Raw genomic sequence first — 13,936 nt, 5'->3', positions numbered from 1 at the left:
AAGTAATTCCCTAATTGGCCCGGCCAATTCTACAGCTTCTAAGGGTCCCCATTCTATGACCCTCGGTACCTCAACAACCTTAGAGTGAAGAGTATGCAAACCCCGTTGATATTTTGGATAATCTATCCAAAGTCTGTCAAATCTCAGGTTCGGGTGCAACTCTTCCAAATGCATATCGGAAAAGGTCATGACTGGATGAGGTACATCCTGCTTGTAGTAGTTATCTACCTCCTGTTGTTCCAAGTTCTCAGCAGGAGCATGGCGGGCTTGGGATGAAGATTCACCCCTTTCATTCTGCAAAACACATCAAACACAAATTTTGTGCATCCAAATATGCATTAGTGTCAGCAAAATCATCAATCAAAATAATTACAATGACATTATCAATTTATATCAAACTTAAGCTCATTTTCACATTTTTATCAAATCTATACTTTTTCAAATAAGCATATACGAAAATTTTCGCCAAGTTCATAAGCATTCAACTCAAATAACATGTCAAAATAATCATTACTAGCAAATAAACAAGTCTCAAATGGCATTATCTTTCAAAAATCAAGTTCATGAATTTTGGACTTGAAAAAGTCCACTTTAATTCTCAGTATTATTTTTAATACAAAATATGACACAAGTTTTATTAATTTACGGATGGGATATACCTAAACCTTGCTACAACACTATAGGCAGTGTACCTAATCGTAGAGTAGTGTAGTTTTTAGTAAGTCCGGTTCGTTCCACAGGGAGCTGGTGATACTTACTATATTTTTAACTATATTTATACAAAATATATATAATTATATAAGTAGTAATATTATTATAAAAGGGGGGTTTTACCGTTTAATGACCGGTTTGTCGATTCTATATTTTAAGCGTAAAGATAAATGACGATAATTAAAGTGCGTAAAATAATGACAATAAATAAAATGACAGTAAATAAAATTGCGAGTAATAAAATGACAGTAAATAAAGATACGATGAGAAATGTAATAAAAGAATTATGCTTATTTAAACTTCCGTAATCATGATGTTTGACGTGTTGATTTTAATTTATTACCATGGGTTAATTGTCCTTTGTCCTGGTTTATTTGATACGTCTATCTGGTTTTTGTCCATAATAGTCCATCGGTCATAAAAATAAAGTGCGAGTATCCTCGTCAAATTACCCTTATACCCGAAGTCAAATATTCCAACTGATTAAGGATTTAAACTGTGACGCAGTTATCACTTCTGTCAACAATTACACCAGTTATCACTGTATGTAATCCACCCCTGTTTTAATAGTCTAAGGATAAAGTGGACTTTACATTTTGTAGTATTTGATAATGCTAAAAACGAACATATATTTCATAGCATTATTCCTCAAGAAAGACAAGCTTTTAGTTGCAATTGTTCTATTTACAAGTGATATTCGTTTAAATAATAAAAGGTGAAGACAAAAGACAGATTCGACGAATTGAAGACGCAAACGACCAAAAAGCTCAAAAGAACAAAAGACAATCAAAAAGGTTCCAATTATTGATAAGAAACGTCTCGAAATTACAAAAGTACAAGATTCAAAACGCAAAGTACAAGATATTAAATTGTACGCGAGGACGTTCGAAAATCCGGAACCGGGACTAGAGTCAACTCTTAACGCTCGACGCAACGGACTAAAAATTACAAGTTAACTATGTATATAAATATAATATAATATATAATTAATTATATTAATTATATATATATTATATATATATATTAAAAACCGTCGGCAGCAAGAAACTCCAAGGGTGTGAGCTGTAAATACATCTCCGCGACTCGCGGAGTTTTAAGGGCATTTTGCCGCGAGTCGCGGAGCCCCAATTTTCAACTCTGGCTATAAAGCCAACCGAATTCTGATCAAATTTCATCATCTTTTTTCTTCCTCTTCATACGTAAAATTTATATTTATATTTATAATTTATATTTTAATTTTAATTATAATTCTAATAATAAGGGTATGTTAGCGAATGTTGTAAGGGTGTAAGTCGAAATTCTGTCCGTGTAACGCTACGCTATTTTTAATCATTGTAAGTTATGTTCAACCTTTTTATATTAATGTCTCGTAGCTAAGTTATTATTATGCTTATTTAAAACGAAGTAATCATGATGTTGGGCTAATTACTAAAATTGGGTAATTGGGCTTTGTACCATAATTGGGGTTTGGACAAAAGAACGACACTTGTGGAAATTAGACTATGGGCTATTAATGGGCTTTATATTTGTTTAACTAAATGAAAGTTTGTTAATGTTAATATAAAGATTTACAATTGGGCGTCCCTATAAATTACCATATACACTCGATCGGACACGATGGGCGGGGTATTTATATGTACGCATAATCGTTCATTTAACCGGACACGGGAATGAATTAATAGCCACTAGAATAATTAAAACAGGGGTGAAATTACATTCAAGGGTAATTGGTGTAATTGTTAACAAAGTAGTAAAACCTTGGTTTACACGCAGTCGATAACCTGGTGTATTCATTAAACAAAGTATTAAAACCTTGTTACAATTCGAATCCCCAATTAGTTGGAATATTTAACTTCGGGTATAATAATAATTTGACAAGGACACTTGCAATTTATATTTATGACTGATGGACTGTTATGGACAAAAACCAGACGGACATATTGAATAATCCAGGACAAAGGACAATTAACCCATGGGCATAAAACTAAAATCAACACGTCAAACATCATGATTACGGAAGTTTAAATAAGCATAATTCTTTTATTTCATATTTAATTTCCTTTATTTTATATTTAATTGCACTTCTAATTATCGCACTTTTATTTATTTTATTTTATCGCACTTTTAATTATCGTACTTTTTAATTATCGCAATTTTATTTTATCGCATTTTTATTATTCGCAATTTCATTATCGTTATTTACTTTACGCTTTAATTTAAAGTCTTGTATTTATTTTATATTTTACATTAGGTTTTAACTGCGACTAAAGTTTTAAAATCGACAAACCGGTCATTAAACGGTAAAAACCCCCCTTTATAATAATAATATTACTTATATATATAATTGTATTTTTATAAAAGTAAACTAATATAGCGTTGAGCTTTGTTTAAAGATTTCCCTGTGGAACGAACCGGACTTACTAAAAACTACACTACTGTACGATTAGGTACACTGCCTATAAGTGTTGTAGCAAGGTTTAAGTATATCCATTCTATAAATAAATAAATATCTTGTGTAAAATTGTATCGTATTTAATAGTATTTTCGCACTAAAAATAATACTATTTTATATACACCTCGCTTCACATCAAGTATTTTTGGCGCCGCTGCCGGGGAATCTTCATCTTAAAAGCCGGAAGCGCAACGCTAATATAAAAAAAAAAAAAAAGATTTTTTTTAGTTACTTTTATTAAAAGTCGTTTTTGTAAAAATACGTTTTGAAAATATAAAAAGAAAAACAAAAATATATGTATTTTTAAGATTTTATTAAATATTTAAGTTTTATAAGTTTCTTTATTTTTATTTTAGTTTATAAAAATATAAGTTTTATTTTAAAATCTTTTATTTATTTAAAAAATAGAAAACAGAAAATAAAAAAAAATAAATAAAGAAAAACGCGTAAAAAGATAAATCTGTCAGCTCAAATTCTGAACCCCGCGACTCGCGGGGTTTTCTTCTTTAATTGCCACGACTCGCGGAGCCACTCTGACACGCGAACAGAAGCCCTAAAACTGCATTAATTACGGGTTATTAATTATTATTATTATTATTTAACCTAATTATTATTATTATTATTATTATTAGTTTTAGTTTTATTTTTACTTTTTACTTTTTATTTATATATTTTAGTTAAATTAGTTTTATTAAATTATAAAATTAATAGTTTTATAAAATAAATAATATAAAAATAATATTTTTATAAAAATTGTACTTTTTACAACTTTTTGTATATTTTTATATTTTGTACCTTTTTAATCGTTGTAGCGTAATATTTGTATTTTTAGCTCATATTTAATTTTAAACTTAATTTTTGCTATAGTTATTTTTACTCCTAGATTTTTAGGCTTTGCCGTAGAATTCCTTAAGTGCTTTTTCTTTAGACTAAAATTTAGGTGCTTTAGAATTTTGCGACGCCTTTTTAAGTTTTAGTTTCTTTTTAAGTTATTTCCATTTGGGATTTAGTTTTTCCTGTAAGCTTTAATATTTTTAGACCTTTTACTATGTATCAATTATCATTCCAATTAGTAATTTCAATTTGCGATTATAATTTTAAGTTAGTTGTAGTAATAAGGTTAGGTTAGTTAAGTATTTTTAAGTTTTTATAAGTTTCTTTTATTTTTCCGTCACCTTTTATTTTTCAACCATTTTTTCTTTTTCAACCTTTTTCGACGAACTCTTTTTCTCTCTTATTTCTCGCCATTCTAGTTTTTAGGACTTAGAATTTTTTCTACTTCTTATCTAAATTTCTTAAAATTACGAAAATTTATTTTAAGTGGTTAAATTGATAGACATCAAAATTTTCTGGTTCGTAGTAATAGTTGGATTTGTACGTGGACCGGGTTATTGGAGCCAAACAGTCCTCAATTATATTGAGACCAAACGAATCCTGCCCCTCTGCTGCATCTTTTGGCTATTCGAAACGTGGGCAAAATCAAAAAAGTCTATTGATTGGATAACTTATTATAATTTTTCTTTCCTTTTAAAAACTAATAGGATATTCAGTGAATGCACCGAGCAAGACGTTCATCACCTTTTGTACGTTCACCACCTGTAACTCGATCAAGACATCGTTTAACAAATATAACCGCCGTTGATTTTTCTTTAGAATCGTCATCCAGTCGACCAAGTACTTCAGTTCAAATTTCCGATAATCCATTTTTTGAACCCAACCTCACAATTGAGAATCCAGAGAATATTCAGGAACGGTTCGTAGATCCTGAACCATTAAACTTTCCTCCGGAACCACCAATCATTCAAACAGAGATTGTTGAGGAACGAACTATTAAATCAGAATCATCTAGTGATACCGATTCAACAAATTCAATTATGGAGAATCTGGAACCTTTAAGTATGGAAGACCGAATGAGAGCTAAACGCACTGGCCAAGGTCACGCAATTACTCATCCAGACATTAATGCGCCAGATTATGAAATCAAAGGACAAATTCTACACATGGTGACTAATCAATGCCAATTTAGTGGTGCGCCAAAGGAAGATCCAAATGAACATCTACGTACCTTTAATAGGATCTGCACACTATTTAAAATCCGAGAAGTGGAGGATGAACAGATATATCTCATGTTATTTCCCTGGACTTTAAAGGGAGAAGCCAAAGATTGGTTGGAATCGTTACCTGAAGGGGCGATTGATACATGGGATGTTTTAATTGACAAATTTCTTAAACAATTCTTTCCTGCATCTAAAGCCGTAAGACTTCAAGCAGAAATTGTTACGTTCACACAGAAGCCAAATGAAACTCTATATGAGGCGTGGACAAGATATGGAAAGTTATTAAGAGGATGTCCGCAACATGGTTTAGACACCTGTCAAATAGTACAAATATTCTACCGAGGATGCGACATCACTACAAGAAAAGACATAGATATAGCAGCTGGTGGTTCTATTATGAAGAAAACCGAAACTGATGCTTACAAAATTATTGATAACACTGCTTCCCACTCGCATGAGTGGCACCAAGAAAAAGATATCATTAGATCATCTAAAGCAGCTAGAGCCGATTCTAGCCATGACTTAGATTCCATTTCCGCAAAGATAGATGCTTTCGAGAGACGAATGGAAAAGATGACTAAAGATATTCACTCAATACGAATTAGTTGTGAGCAGTGTGGAGGACCACATTTGACAAAAGATTGTCTCGGTATTGAATTAACAATGGAACAAAGAGAGAATATTTCATACATAAACCAAAGGCCTGGAAATAATTATCAGAATAATTATCAACCGCCAAGACCAATTTACAATCAAAACCAGAATTATAACCGAAATATTCCATACAACAACCAACAAGGTCCTAGCAATCAACAAGTATCCAATAATACTTACAATCAGCAAAGACCGAATTTTCAAAACAAACCACCACAACAAACCGATGATAAAAAGCCGAATTTAGAAGATATGATGACGAAGCTAGTTGAAACTCAAACGCAGTTTTTCACATCTCAAAAACAAACAAATGAACAAAATGCTCAAGCATTTAGAAATCAACAAGCTTCTATTCAAAATCTGGAACAAGAAGTAAGTAACCTAGCAAGGTTAATAGGTGAAAGAAAACCGGGAAGTCTACCTAGTGATACAAATGCTAACCCCCGGAATGAAACAGCTAAAGCTATTACCACAAGAAGTGGTACAACACTTAAACCACCTGAAATACCTGTAACTTCTGATGAAACTATTCCTACTCCACAAGAACCACAACCTGATCAAGATAAGGAAAAAGAACCGGTAGTTGAAAAGGTTAATGAAAATAACACAGTTAAGGATAAACCTTATGTTAAACCATACCAACCACCACTTCCTTACCCGAGTAAAATGAAGAAAGAGAAACTTGAAGCCGAGCAATCCAAATTCTTGGATATGTTTAAACAGATAAATGTAAATCTTCCTTTCATTGATGTGATTTCAGGAATGCCTAGATATGCTAAATTCTTGAAAGATCTAATCACGAATAGAAAGAAAATGGAAGAACTCTCGGCTGTTACTATGAATGCTAATTGTTCAGCAGTGTTGTTGAATAAGATACCAGAAAAATTATCTGATCCAGGAAGTTTCACAATTCCATGTTTTCTGGGTAGTCTTAGTTCAATAGAAGCATTGGCAGACTTAGGTGCTAGTATAAATCTAATGCCGTATTCACTATACGCTAAACTAGACCTTGGAGAATTGAAACCAACCAGAATAAGCATACAACTAGCCGATAGATCAATAAAATATCCTAGAGGGATAATGGAAAACATGCTAGTTAAAGTTGGTACTTTAGTATTTCCAGTAGATTTTGTTGTTTTGGACATGGAAGAAGATTCTCAAGTTCCTCTCATATTAGGAAGACCATTCTTAAACACGGCTAAAGCAATGATAGACGTGTTCGGTAAGAAACTGACCCTAAGTATAGAGGATGAGAGTGTTACCTTTTCAGTTGATAGAGCAATGCAACAACCACAATCTGCAGATGATACATGTTATTATATTCAAACTATAGATGCACATGCAGAATTATTAGAAGAATTTCCAGAATTACAAGGAACAGGAGAATGTTCTTTAGGAGAAGGTAATGAACCAATTGATGAAGCTGAAATGTTAGCTACACTTATAGCTAATGGATATGAACCAACAACAGAAGAAATTCAAATGCTAAAAGAAGAAGACAGATATCAATATAAATCATCGATAGAAGAACCTCCGAAATTAGAGTTAAAACCACTTCCAAACCATTTGGAATACGCTTATTTACATGGTGAATCTGAATTACCTGTAATAATATCGTCTTCTCTTACTGAAAATGAGAAATCACAGCTCATTTCTGTGTTGAAAGCTCATAAACCAGCCATTGCATGGAAGATTCATGATATTAAAGGAATAAGTCCTTCGTATTGCACACATAAAATCCTTATGGAAGAAGGTCATAAAACGTATGTGCAACGTCAACGAAGACTAAATCCTAATATGCAAGATGTAGTTAAGAAAGAGATTATTAAACTGCTAGATGCAGGTTTGATATATCCAATCTCTGATAGTCCATGGGTAAGCCCAGTTCAATGCGTACCTAAGAAGGGTGGCATGACTGTCATCACAAATGAGAAAAATGAGCTTATTCCTACTAGGACTGTAACAGGATGGCGTGTATGTATTGATTATAGAAAATTAAATGACGCCACCAGAAAAGATCACTTTCCCTTACCTTTCATAGATCAAATGTTGGAAAGATTAGCCGGAAATAGTTACTATTGTTTTCTAGATGGATTTTCCGGATATTTTCAAATTCCAATAGCACCCGAGGATCAAGAGAAAACCACATTTACGTGCCCTTATGGTACTTTTGCTTACAAACGCATGCCATTTGGACTTTGTAACGCCCCTGCAACCTTTCAAAGGTGTATGATGGCGATTTTTCACGATATGATAGAAGAATGCATGGAAGTATTCATGGATGACTTTTCAGTCTTCGGTGATACATTTAAATCATGTCTAGTTAATCTGGAACGAATGCTAATTAGATGCGAAAAATCAAATCTAGTACTTAATTGGGAGAAATGCCATTTCATGGTTAAAGAAGGCATCGTTCTTGGACATAAAATTTCAAAAGAAGGAATTGAAGTGGATAGAGCTAAAGTAGATGTAATTGCTAAACTTCCACATCCCACAAATGTTAGAGGAGTTAGGAGTTTTCTAGGGCATGCCGGTTTTTACCGACGTTTCATAAAAGATTTTTCTAAAATTGCCACTCCTATGAATAAACTCCTAGAAAAGGATGCGCCATTCATCTTTTCAGATGAATGTATCAAATCTTTTAATATTCTTAAAGAAAAACTCACTAATGCGCCGATCATGATAACACCAAATTGGAATCTACCATTTGAACTAATGTGCGATGCAAGTGATTTTGCAATGGGAGCCGTTTTAGGACAAAGGATTGAAAAAAGATTTCAACCTATATATTATGCTAGTAAGACATTACAAGGAGCACAAACGAACTATACAACTACTGAAAAAGAACTCCTTGCTATTGTCTTTGCTTTTGATAAATTTCGATCATATCTCGTTCTAGCAAAAACGGTGGTCTATACCGACCATTCTGCTCTTAGATACCTATTTTCAAAACAAGATGCTAAACCAAGATTAATCCGTTGGATCTTACTCTTACAAGAGTTTGATATTGAAATCCGAGATAAAAAGGGAGCAGAAAATCTCGCCGCTGATCATCTTTCTCGTCTTGAAAATCCCGAATTAGAAGTTCTGAATGAATCGGCCATACAAGACAACTTTCCTGATGAATATCTATTGAAGATAGATTATAAAGAAATCCCATGGTTTGCAGACTATGCAAACTACTTAGTTTGTGGATTCCTTGAAAAAGGATTATCGTACCAAAGACGAAAGAAATTCTTCAGTGATATAAAACACTATTTCTGGGAAGATCCACATCTGTTTAAAAGTTGTCCCGATGGAATAATACGCCGATGTGTATTTGGAGATGAAGCTAGTAAAATTTTAAACCATTGTCACACAGGACCAACAGGAGGGCATTATGGGCCTCAACTAACAGCAAGAAAAGTTTATGAAGCTGGATTCTATTGGCCTACAATTTACAAAGACGCACACCTTCTTTGCAAATCTTGTGATGCATGTCAAAGGGCCGGAAAAATAAGTCAACGTGATGAAATGCCACAAAATGTCATCCAAGTATGTGAAGTATTTGACATTTGGGGTATTGACTTTATGGGTCCATTTCCAAAATCTCATAATAATCTATATATACTCGTAGCCATTGATTATGTATCTAAATGGGCGGAAGCACAAGCTCTCCCAACTAACGATGCACGAGTTGTAGTCAACTTTTTAAAACGTCTTTTTGCAAGGTTTGGAACACCGAAAGCTTTAATAAGTGATCGGGGTACTCATTTCTGTAATAATCAACTTGAGAAAGTTCTTAAAAGATATGGAGTAACTCATAAAATCTCCACCGCATATCATCCACAAACAAGTGGACAAGTTGAAAATACCAACCGAGTTTTAAAACGTATTCTAGAGAAAACCGTAGGATCAAATCCGAAGGAATGGTCCATTAAATTGGAGGATGCACTCTGGACTTTTAGAACAGCCTACAAAACTCCAATTGGAACCACACCTTTTAGACTTGTTTATGGAAAAGCATGTCATCTTCCAGTAGAAATTGAACACAAAGCATTTTGGGCTTTGAAGACATGTAATCTTGATTTACATGAAGCCGGACGTCTACGATTAAGTCAACTAAACGAATTAGAAGAATTAAGACATGAAGCATACGAAAATTCGTTAATCTATAAAGAAAGAACGAAGAAATGGCATGATAAAAGAATCAGAAGTTCAAAAGAATTTAAAGAAGGAGACAGAGTTCTTCTTTTCAATTCACGATTCAAGCTATTTCCTGGAAAATTGAAATCAAGATGGTCTGGACCATTCATAGTCAAAAGAGTTTTCCCATACGGAACGATAGAATTAATAAATTCAAATGGGATTGAATTTAAAGTTAATGGTCACAGAGTTAAACATTACATATATGGTCCGATGGAAGTCGACAACGAAGTTAATCACAATTTCGACACCACAGCTAACTAAGTGTGGGGAGAATCAAGTCTTTAAAGGATAATATGTATTTCTGTTAGAGTTAGATTGTCTGTTTTCGTGTAGTTCTCGAAAATGGAACACGTATGGTCTTTCCCTAGCAGACCCTAAAGAACTAGTCTTCTCCCCCCATTCTGAATTTTTATTTTTTTTAGGTTTTTACGAAATGAAGACTGCCTGTGAACTAAACCATGGTCTAATGCTACACGCTTTGATCACTAAACGTAATAATGACATACTACCAAGTGAATTAGTATCAGTAATCAGAGAAAGAATGGACGGAGTTAGAAAAGAATCCAGATGCGAAGATAATAAGTTACAATTTGGTAAAGGAAAATCAAAATCCGCAGCGAAAAGAAGAGCACGACACCTAGAACGATGTCACAAATGCGGAAAATGGTCACATGGAGGTAAATGTTCAAATAATCAAACCTATTCAAATACCGAATTTGTTACTTTATGCAGAGACGGACCGTTCATATGTTTAGAAGAAAAGACACTGAATGCTCGAGGTTACGCCTATGTAGCCATGGAAAATCAATTAAACCGACTATCTTATGAATATAATAGATCATATAACTAAGAAATCTATTTCACAGGTATGTCTGTACAGTTTTTAGTTTTTATTTTTATTTTTAACCTTTTGATAATAAACGCTAATTTGTTCGCTAAAAAGTATTAAATTGGTATTGAATAAAATTAGGTTTGGCGACCGAAATTATTGATATCATTCAAAAATTTATTACATCACTGCGAAATTTAACGTTTATTCTTAAGGTATAAATATCTTTAATCAATCAACCCAAAATATTTCAAAAATTCGTCATGAGTTAAATTAGGTCTTTGAACCGAAATTACTTTACCGAAAAGAGGGGCGCATATTTTTGATAATATTTGATTGATTAAAGTGGGATAAAAAGACAAAAAGATTTTTAATTTTATTTTTACCATGTTTTTAATCTTAATATTTAAATCTTAAATTAATATTGTAAACTTTGTAAAAACAATATATTTAAAATTGTAAATATTTGAAAAATTAATATAAGTTTGGTATGAATTTATGAATTTTTAAATTAAGTTTGGTGTGAATTTTTAATTTTTAAAATATGAAATTTTAATTTTATGCATTTCAAATTTTAAGTTTGGTGTGAATTTTTAATTTTGAATTTTATATTTAAGTTGTGTGAATTTAAAAACAAAAATTTACTTTATCTCATTAAGTTAAAAATATGATTTTTAAAATTCGTCGTAAGTTGAAGACTAGGTCTTTGAACCGAAATTGCTTTACCCGAGGGAGGGACGAAAACTTTTATTATCATTATTTTTAATCTTATTGATTTAAAGTATGCCAAAAAAATTAAAAAAAAAAAACCCAAAAATCTTAGCTTTTAAAACAATCGCTACAAAAAGACAAATTTTAAAATTTTGTCGAGGGACGGACTAGGACATCGATCCGAAACGACCTCATCCTAAATAACAAGGGAAACAAAATTTTAAAATTAATTACTAAATTGTTTTAAGAAGTTAAAGATTATAAAAAAAAAAAAAAAAAAAAAAAAAAAAGAGTAAACTCCGCGACTCGCGGAGTTTGAAGTACAAAACCTCCGCGACTCGCGGAGGGACCAAAACCCAGAAAAAAAAAAAAAACAGCTGAAACGATCAGTACACTCAACAACACAAAAACAACCCGAAAAATACTGCGATATACTGCCGAAAAAACCCGAAAATCACCCCCAAAAATCTCAATTTTTAACCGTTAATCACCAAATCTTTTGCTAAAATCATGTTGAGAAGGATGATATCTAAGAATTACTCAAGAAAAACGGTAAATTTCTACACCTAAACACCATTTAATTCGAAATTAGGTGTTCTTGAGCTAATTTTTCCCCAATTTGATTTTGATGCTTTTTAGTGTAATTAGATTTAAATTGTTTATGTATTATGCTTGTATAACCTAGATTGATGCTGTTTAACATGATTAGAAGCCTTAAACTTCAAATTTTGAGTAATCTAGGGTTTGTGTTCTTGAGCAAATTTGGGGCTTTTTGATATAAACAGGTTATGGCCGATTTTTGTCATGAATTGTTGCTAAATTGAGTAGTGTAACATGTCTAGGTAGTTAAATGATCCAAACTTTGAGCCTAAACATGATTTTGAGAATTAAAGTGGACTTTTTCAAGTCCAAAATTCATGAACTTGATTTTTGAAAGATAATGCCATTTGAGACTTGTTTATTTGCTAGTAATGATTATTTTGACATGTTATTTGAGTTGAATGCTTATGAACTTGGCGAAAATTTTCGTATATGCTTATTTGAAAAAGTATAGATTTGATAAAAATGTGAAAATGAGCTTAAGTTTGATATAAATTGATAATGTCATTGTAATTATTTTGATTGATGATTTTGCTGACACTAATGCATATTTGGATGCACAAAATTTGTGTTTGATGTGTTTTGCAGAATGAAAGGGGTGAATCTTCATCCCAAGCCCGCCATGCTCCTGCTGAGAACTTGGAACAACAGGAGGTAGATAACTACTACAAGCAGGATGTACCTCATCCAGTCATGACCTTTTCCGATATGCATTTGGAAGAGTTGCACCCGAACCTGAGATTTGACAGACTTTGGATAGATTATCCAAAATATCAACGGGGTTTGCATACTCTTCACTCTAAGGTTGTTGAGGTACCGAGGGTCATAGAATGGGGACCCTTAGAAGCTGTAGAATTGGCCGGGCCAATTAGGGAATTACTTGTACAAAGGTATGGTAATTCTTCTTTTAATGACTGGATATGTTTATTCACCATACGCAGACCTGTATATAAAGTATGGTGTGAAGAGTTGTTATGTAGTATAGAGTTGAATGATCGGGTAGCTAGTTTAACCGATCGTTCTTTTATTAGATTTTTGTTAGGCGGTTCGATGCGCCACATGTCTTTACTGGACATGGCTCAGGCTTTACGTATATATACGCCTGAGGAATTAGCGTCTGCCGATTGTAGAGGATTAATACTAAACGGTAGAAAGATAGATGAGAATTTTGATACACACGGTGTGTGGAGTCAAATGACAAGCCATCACCGTTTCAAAGGGGGAAACTACTCTTATTTGGATATAGATAGAGCCGAATTAAGAGTAATACATAGGTTTTTAGCTAATTCGATTACACAAAGGGGTAAAAACAAAGAAAAGGTAAATGAACAAGATTTGTTTTACCATATGTGTATTCGAGACCCACAGAGCGCTGTAAGTATACCATATTGTGTGGGTTATTATTTATCAGCTATGGTTCGGGGGATGCGTCCACATAGCATAATAGGAGGTGGTATTTTTATTACTTTGATTGGTGAATATCTCGGTGTGGATATAAGTCGAGGGGGATTATTAGTAGAAGAACCAGAACCCCGCGACACTATAGGTTTAAATGTATACCATGGTGCGAAAGTTTTGAAGCGGCGAAATAACACCGCAGTACGATACCATGGTAGACATCCACAGGTGGAGAGAAACCAGGAACAAGGTAATGTAGGAGGGGGGAATGAGATGCAAGAAATGCATAGGTTTATAGCTTCTCAGGAATACGAAAATGCTAGACAGAGGGCATTT

Source organism: Rutidosis leptorrhynchoides, chromosome 8, assembly GCF_046630445.1.
Source record: "Rutidosis leptorrhynchoides isolate AG116_Rl617_1_P2 chromosome 8, CSIRO_AGI_Rlap_v1, whole genome shotgun sequence".
Classification (NCBI taxonomy): Eukaryota; Viridiplantae; Streptophyta; class Magnoliopsida; order Asterales; family Asteraceae; genus Rutidosis; species Rutidosis leptorrhynchoides.
This window is presented reverse-complemented; position numbering follows the sequence as displayed.